We start from the raw sequence: 8715 nt of genomic DNA, 5'->3' as shown, positions 1-8715 counted from the left end.
AAGTTAAGGAACCAGATCTCCTCATTCACCCAACACCAAAATGAGACCTTTAGGGAGACTTGTGAGAGATTCAGAAGCTATACAAACTAGTGCCCTCACCATAGATTCGCAGAAGCTTCTCTACTAAGAACTCTTTATAGAGGTACTCTTCCCAAGTTCAGGAACCAACTAGACACTGCATCAAATGAGAATTTCTTAGCAAATGATATCAATACTGCCATAGAACTAGTTGAGAATTTGGCAATGAGTCATGAAGATGAAGAAAACCAGAGAGCTTCCTCTATTGCTTGGAACTCCATTTCTCAACACCACATGAGCAAGAATTGACTTTGATACCCAAAGAGTGGTGCTCACAAAGGTAGATAAAGAAGTCTCTTACCATGTTAAACCCCCATCAGCTGATTTTTGTGGTACTGTTGTTGGAGAGATTGATGACTTCAAAAACTATGAGATGAAATATGTGGGAAGCATTGGTATCCTAGGAGAAGCTCAATCCCTTCCAACTATGGAGAAGAAGAAAGAACCCCAAATCAAACCTGACTTTAAGTATGCAGATGGGGATCCTTTTATTAGGGAGGAAGCTGGCTTGATCTCTTTTTCCCCTATACCAAGTGAGGAAGGGCTGAGCAGTAACAACGGAAATGGTTCAGGATCTAAAGAAAAAATTCCAAAAGGCACCAAACAATCCACCCTTGGATCTTCTTCTTAAACCTTAACTTGACTCTTATTTCCTGGAAGTTTGATAGTGAAGCTGTAGGCTACAATGTTCAATGCAATGGAGGATCAAGACCATTTGCCAAGGTCAGGGCAGTCCTCACACAAGCAATCATAGACAAGGGATCTGATGGTGTTCAGTGACGTCTAGCATCATCTGATGCAGATATTCACTCCTCGTTTGCATAAAAAACACATCAGGTATCATTCCAAACACTTGCAAATGAGCATTTAGAATTTTTCTTTATCTTTTTCATTTCATGTTTGTTTATCCTCTTTCTCATACTTTTATAACACAAGGGACTGTGTTATTTAAGTCTGGGGGAGGGGTTTTGTGTTTACTAATCATGTTTTCTACGTTCTTATTTTCTCTTTTACATCTTGAGTCTCATTTGATCATGCATAGCATCTATTTGCATAGAAAAAAAAAATACAAAATACAAAATCTGAAAAAAATTTCACAAAAAATGTTCATTTAGTTGCATTCACATTTTAGGATTGAGTCTAGAGTTGCGTACTCATATAGGTTGAATCATTTGCATGGGAGTAATGATAGGTTTCTTTGAGAGAGCATCATCTCAAGAGTTTAGTCATGGCTCTAGTTATTAGTTCTTTGATGCTTGCAAGTGATGGAATGTGTGGCATTGTTTAGACCTTGATTGAAACAAGCTTTGAATTGAATTCAGCCTTAGCAAGTGGAACTTTTAACCTGAATTTGAATCATCATGTGATGCTTGTTTAGATGAACTTGTGGATAGTTATACATATTTGAGCTAGAAACTCAATTTACCACTCTTTTCCTTAGCTCAAATAGCTGATTCCATTCATTGGATCAGTTTCCACACCCTGAACCCAACCTTCCTTCAAGCCAAATGTTTGTGAGTATTGAGAGGCCACCTTGGATCAAACTTATCAGAAATTTTTAGGTTTAGAGCGACAAGGGTAAGCCTCATGATGTTTAGTTCCATCATCAAGGAACTAAGAGGTCTTGGCGAGGATTAGGTGTGGGGGAATGGTTTGTTAGTGAGAACTTAAGAAAGAGATGTATGGAAGTGGAGAGTGATGAAAGATAGGGGATGGAAGAGAAAAGAAAATGGATTGGGGTCTACTGTTTAAAGAAAAGGAAGCTCTGGTGTTTTAAAATAAGGAAAAGTCCAGACTCTATGTGAAAAGAAAGAAAGAGAAGAAGCCAAAAAGACTTAAGTGTCTAAAGAGATAAGGAAAGAGGCTGGAAAGTGCTAAGTGAAAGAGAGCTAAGTGTAAAGTTTATACCCCAAGGGCAGTGTTTGTAAATGAAAACTGAATCCACTAGTGAGGAAAAAAATGAGTGAGAAGAGAAGTGTGGGGTTCATGAGAGGGTGGACTAAGTGTGAGAATTTGGGTTAAAGGCATCTTAAGTATTGGGGTTAGATGAGTTCTTGCCCTTGTATACATCAGTTGCTTTTTACCTTTAACCCTCTGCCAAAGTTTGATCATTCAAAGAGAGACCCCTTGAGATGAACTGAACCCACTTAAGCATTGAATGAGACAATTTTGTCTCATAGCCTCATCCCTCAGCCAAACTAGTTCATTTGAATAAGCATCACTTTGATCCACATGGTTATAACTTAATAAATGTTAAAACGCTGAAGGATAAGAATGCTTGTGTGGGTCATGGTTTGAACTTTTTGCATCCAATGTATTCCTTGCATTGCATCTCAGAACTAAGAACTAGGACCATGAGCTTGAATTCTTTTGATGATCAACTCTCTCTCTCTTTAAAGAAATGTGAACTCCCAAACTCCAAACCTCTCTCTCATTTGTTCTGGTTTGCTTGAGGGCAAGCAAAGGATAAGTGTGGAGGAGTTGATATATTCATATCATTGCATGTTTAAGATGCATTTTTTGTCCAAGAGTAGAGTCTCATGCATGCATTTTAGATGGATTCTTCATGTTTTGTCCTTGTTTTAGAGTTTTAGGACTTTGAATTATGATGTGGGTGCAGTGGGCAACACAAGTTTTACCCTAGACAAGCTGCAAGTGCACAGCAAACGCACTAGTACTTATGGATCAAATCCACATGGAATTGTGTGTTGAGGACTTCTAACTGATGCTAAAAACAATCGTAGACCTAATCTGAATAAAAAGGGGGTTTGGTTTGTCGCTAGGTGTTTATAGAATTATTAAGCAGGTCGGGTCGGGTGAAAAGTATATGAAAAACGGCGCTGGGATTATGGTTCATCTTTAGGGTTCATGTTCTAAAACACAAAGAATTTAGGCAAGGATTTTCTATGACTCTGAAACTAGGATAGACACTTGTAAGATTAGCTAACTCTTGTCACCCTAATTCATCTAATCAGTCATTCATGGCAATTAACTCTCGCTCTCATGCCAGAACAAGATCATGCATTTCAGATCGGAATCCATCTCAGCTTACATATCCTCCGTATGTAGCTTTTGTCTCCTACGAGGGTGACATCCATAAGATCCAGTTCAGGCAACCTAGATACAACACTCTTGGGGATCAGATTTAACCTAGGATCGGACTCTGGGTGATCAATCCAGAGTTACCGCTTTCAGATTTGGATGAATGAGCGAATCATCTATAAATCGAAATCCTTTTTCCTACATGGGATCCATTTGGATGGCACCTTTGTATGGCCGCTTTACCCAACTCGGTGACTACTCAGACATGGCTCAGTTAGACATCATCATTGATTTAAAAACTAGAAAGCAGAAAAGTAAAGAAACAAAAGTTGGGTTTTCTGTAGTTGCCAAACTTCTGACGACCTGAATTTATCAAAAAATGTACTTTTGCTCCAAAATTCACTCCAAAACTCCAAGTTTCCTGAAACGCCTTTTAAAACTCCAAAACATGGAAAACACTTATAAAACCTTTAAAACTGAGTGAAAACACCTGCATAAGATTGAAAGTGATCCATAAAAGTGGCCAAAATCAAGTGTCATTAGGTTCAAGTGAGTCCTGCATGTTTTGTTTGTGAATTAGGTGCTTTGGAGGTCATTTGGAATGGAAAAGATAGAACCAGGTGAAGAAATGGTGAAAGAGGGCGAAGAAATGGTGAAAAGAGGCATTGGAGATTATCGGCCAAACTGGTGTACTACAGGAAGGATTTCTCTGTCAAAAACCTTACCGTGGGTAGCAGGACTCGGCCAAAACGTGTACCGCGAGGTACATGCTTATCGCCAAAAGTTCACACTTCAAAGATGCCTTTACCGGAAAGATTTAACATCCAAATCAGTTTCTAGGGTCTTCAGAAAAGATCAATAAGATTGAGTCACGGCTCCAGAACAGTTGGAATCAATAGATTTGGGGCAGTGAACTGAAAGATATGGCCAACAGAAGACGAACCTGTATTGCATCCATTCCAGACTGATCCAATGCACCTCAAATATCACCCAAGACGATGCATTTCCCTTTCGATCCAGGTTCTGGAGCCTTCATCAAGATTTGAGAGCTTTTAGTAATCTTTCCAGAAAGCTTAGAATCATCCCATTTGGAGTGTTGAGTTTGGAGATATTGCAGTCGGGGGACAGAGATGTCCCGCAGCAAGAAACCAAAACCTCCCAAGACGATGCAAAGATCCGTTTACCGGAAGGAGTTTGTCCCGAGTCGTTTGGACTCATATCCCACAAGTTATGCTAGCTCAAGTGCAAGTTTGTCCGAGAAAATGAGAAATATTGCGACATAGCTTTGCGACTGGGCTGACTCGCAGCAAAGAGTGTTTAACTCTGGGAGCAAGCTGCGACTTGAATGATGTGGTTGATGTGAAATCGGAGCAGGATAAGGACTTCCAAAGCTCAAAATATTCTAAGTCCAGAGCAGCCTACAACATGGCAGTGCGAGTGAAGAAGGAGATGAACCATGTTGATAACACAGTATTTGTATCCATTTTCACCATTAATTTCAAATGATTTTTCAATGGTTTTCATCAGTTTTAGGAACTTTTATTATGATTTCTATGTATTTATAGTTTCAAGGCTCTTTTCAGGAAACTTAGGGAAAATAATGGCAAAATGGAAGAAATCCACTTTTTTCATCTTAGAGTCAAACCGTTAAAAGTTTAGCCTCAGATAAAGACTTTCTCACCGTCTGATCCAACTCAAATTTGAAGACAATCATGATGAGACAACTAGCTTTCCATAGCACTTTACATCACAAAGATCCAACAGTGTAATCAAAAGATACATGGAGAACAAGTAGACCTAATTCACCGGCCCTGGAAGACACTCACCCGCGGGAAAACTATATTTTACCTGCCGTGGACCCTGGTGGACCTATGGAAGAGCCACTGTTGTGTGTCTGCGTGAGGGTTGTCAAGTTTCACCCTAAATGAAATCAATAGCCGCATGTGCACAGCTGATCGATTGTAGTACTTAGGTATCGAATCCACAGGGAAGGAGGATCTTTCCTGCAAAAGCCTTCGAAAGAAATATAAAGTAAGGAAGTCTAGAACCAGACGAGTTTTGTGAGGGTTTTGGTGGTGTGTTTAGAATGTAAAAACTAATCTTAAAGAGAAAATACGGGAATTAAAATGACCTAATAACTAAACGTAACGAAAATGACTAAAAACGACAAAACGGCTAAACCTAATTGCTTTAATGAAAATCGATTGAAAGAGTAAAGATACTAGACTAAAGCTTGAATAAAAATCGGTGTAAATCTATAGAAAAAGAGGAGCTGGGGTTCAGGGAAGTTTTCTCAGGGGTATGAACGATTCAAACCATTGCTAGAGAGTAAATTTCATAAGATCTTAGCTTAAACTTTTCGAACTGGAGTCATGGAGGTATGAATACGCCACTGTCGTGATCATAGACAACTATCTCTCTTAAACCTGACCTTTAGGTTTCCACTCTGGCCCTGGAAGAGATGCATTATGTTTTAAGACTCGTCAACATTCACAAATCGCCCATAGGTAGGTTTCCACTCCTATGTTTGTTTTGCTCTCCCAAACTAGATCTGATACCGGATGAACACTTTTTGTGTCACCAAGCATCTGGATCAGATTGTAGTTCATGACGCTACTCTCATGCAGTAAAAACGAATTCAGAAGAAAAAGTTCTAAGATTCAGCTCAATAGCTCATGGAATCCTCATCGAACACATATATCCCCATTGAAAATCCCTTAGACCGAACAATAAAACTACTCAGACATGATGAACGAAATCAAAAACATATTATTAAAAAGTAGAACAGAAAATGAAATTGAAAAAGAAAGAACAAGGGTTCAAAAGATAGATCTCTCTCTCCCTAATACCTAAAAACAAAGCTTAAAGTAAAATTTCTGTAAAGTATTTCATCTATCTTCTTCTTCTTCTTAAAAACGACCTAAATGATATGTATTTATAGTCTCCAATACCCTCTGGTGTCTAGGGTTCCGGAATTGAGGATGAGAAAATGATATGGGCTTCAAAAATGGGCCTTCGAACTCGGTGTTAGTTGGCCGCGGTCGGGATGCGCGCATCTGCGGGAAATGGATGGCTGGCCGCAATCGGGATGCTTGTGACCCCGGGAAATAGGCTGTTGGCCGCGGGTGGAAACGCTTGCCGGCTGGTTTACGGGACATCTTGCTCTTCGCGTATCTTTTGATTGAACCGTTGGATTGCCAAGCTGTAAAGTGTGCTGGAAAGCTGATACTACCATCTTTGAGATCTCCAAATTTGAGCTGGATCAGACGGTGAGAATGGCTTCAATCGGGAGTGAACTTCTGACGGTTTGACTCTGAGCTAAAAATCTGGTCTTCTATCCATTTTGTTAAGCTTTTCCCTAAGTTTCCTGAAAAGAGTCTTGGAACTACAAATACTAGAAAAACACAATAAAAGTACTTGAAAGCAATAAAAAAACATAGAAAAAGTATTTCAAAACAATTCATAAAAGTGGTCAGAATACAGTGTTATCAGCCACAAGGCCCAACATCAAAGCCCACTTCGCTATTTTTTTTCAGAGAAGCCCTAAATGAAACCGAGAAGACCCTAGGACCTATAAATACATTTCTTAGCAGCCCTAAACGGGTGTGTGCTCCTGTAATGAGATTTTGAGCCACCAAACTTTGTTTTTCTAGGGTTAGGCGATGGAGATGGGATTCTTCCCCTGATCCATTCTTCTTTCTCCTTTCTATCAAATTAACTTTTATGTTTCATTCTTTTGCATTCTTCTATGGCTTTTATCATTCCTTGCATCATGTAGATTTGTCCCAGAGAGTCAAGTTGTTTGAAGATTTCGATAGGCATACATATCGATTAGGATTTCTGAAGTTCTAAACCATATTCTAGATCTCATTTCTTCTAAGTTGTTTCTAGATCTCATTTCATGACCTATTCTCAGAGCCTAGGATCGATTAGAGCCACGAGAGTGCTGTATCAGATAATCCATACATAGCTTCAGAAGAACGTAGTCGCTATAGGAGTCGAGAGCTACCTATAGAGAAGATGTGAGCAGACGAATTCAATGAATGATCTTATTTCTGGCATGAGAGCGAGAGTTAATTGTCAGATCCGAGTGATTAGTTGATTAAGATGGCGAGAGTTGGTTAATCATACACATGTTTATTCTAGTTCCATGCAGATTCCAGAAACAGATGAAGATAATCCGCCCAGAAGCTAATTGGTAATGCCGCTAAACATCGATTAGAGTAAACCGGAGAAGTCTAAATCGCCACCTATGAGTTTAGAGTCTATAGTTTGAGTCGATATGCTTGAGATATTCTTTTAACAATTCATCTGCATTGCATCTTATTTCTTGTGAATATCAGATTAGGTTTAGTTTAGAATTCTTAACCAAAAACCCTATGAGTTTATGACTTTGCTTACTTTCCCAGTTTGTTATTTCTCGCGGATTAGACTTCCTCCCTGTGGATCGACACCCTAAGTCCTAAAACGTACATCTGTGCACTTGCAGACACTAGGGTTTTATAAATTTAAAAATTTTTGAAGACTAACGGGCTTGTTAAAAACAAACCAAGCCCATCAAGTTTTTGGCGTCGTTGCCGAGGAGGATTTTAGAGTCTGGAGGTCTAAACCTGGGAGGTTAAAGCCCCAGACGACTATATATATGTCGAGTTTCTGCCAAAACAACATAGGAAGTAAACAAAACTCATAAAAACCATAACCTTTAATTTTTCTGCTTATTTTTTCTTCTGTCTGCCCTTGTTTAAGAATCCTTTGAAGCATGGATCATCCAAGAAGAAACCCTAATCCCGAGCAAAGGTTTTGCAACATGTGTGAAGCGCCCTGTGCATTTGAATCACCATCATGGCGTGATTCTGATCATCATCTTTGGAACCCTAATCCGAACCATCACCATGGAGACTCGCGAACTACACACCACCAAGATGAGCCCTATTCGCCACACCTGGTGAACCGTCGACCATCTCATCCTTTACCTCATCAGATTCTGGACCAGGACACTGAGGCTGATCGATTTAGGCTTCAACTGAATCGATTAGAAGCTATGCTGAATCAATACATTGACTTCCAAGTTGTTACGGAAGCTACCTTGTACAAGAGGATCGATGATCTCACCCACCATGTGAAATCGCTGGAAGATCTGCACTCTAAGGATATTTCTGCCCTAAAAGGGAAGATAGAAGCTTTTGAGGAAGAGCAGCCAAGACAGAAGTATGATATCCTTCAAGGATCCATCGATGCCAAGGCCGCCAAGCTAGAGATCAAGGAGGCAAACGAAATCGCTTCATGGTACAGAGGAAGAACAGATGGTGAACTTCAAGAGATTGAATTTCGCCTAAGCAAGCTTGAGCACAAGAGCAGGGAAACCGATTCTGACATAAAGCATCTCTTTAAGTGCCAAGGAGACACAAACCTTGTGGTGATGAAGATATTTGAGAATAATAAGAAGGATTCTCTTGTTCATGGTCACCAAAATGATGGAGGTTCAACAAATTATGAGGCTGGAGATCCTACAATGGACACCCAGAATAGCCCTGAAGACATCCTGGAAGTGCAAGAAGGGGGAGCAGCTGAGCAGCCTTTAGAACTCCTCATCGC

The 8715-nt window shown here is 39.8% G+C and overlaps 1 non-coding gene across 1 annotated transcript; it reads right to left on the bottom strand.

The window, feature by feature from the left end:
- LOC112089621 lies at window positions 1-107 on the bottom strand. The gene has a single exon (XR_002901249.1). It is a non-coding gene; the product is annotated as a small nucleolar RNA R71 (small nucleolar RNA).
- Between the last annotated feature and the right edge of the window lie 8608 nt (window positions 108-8715).

This window comes from Eutrema salsugineum, unplaced genomic scaffold (assembly GCF_000478725.1).
Source record: "Eutrema salsugineum unplaced genomic scaffold, Eutsalg1_0 scaffold_12, whole genome shotgun sequence".
NCBI classification, from domain to species: domain Eukaryota; kingdom Viridiplantae; phylum Streptophyta; class Magnoliopsida; order Brassicales; family Brassicaceae; genus Eutrema; species Eutrema salsugineum.
This window is presented reverse-complemented; position numbering and strand designations above follow the sequence as displayed.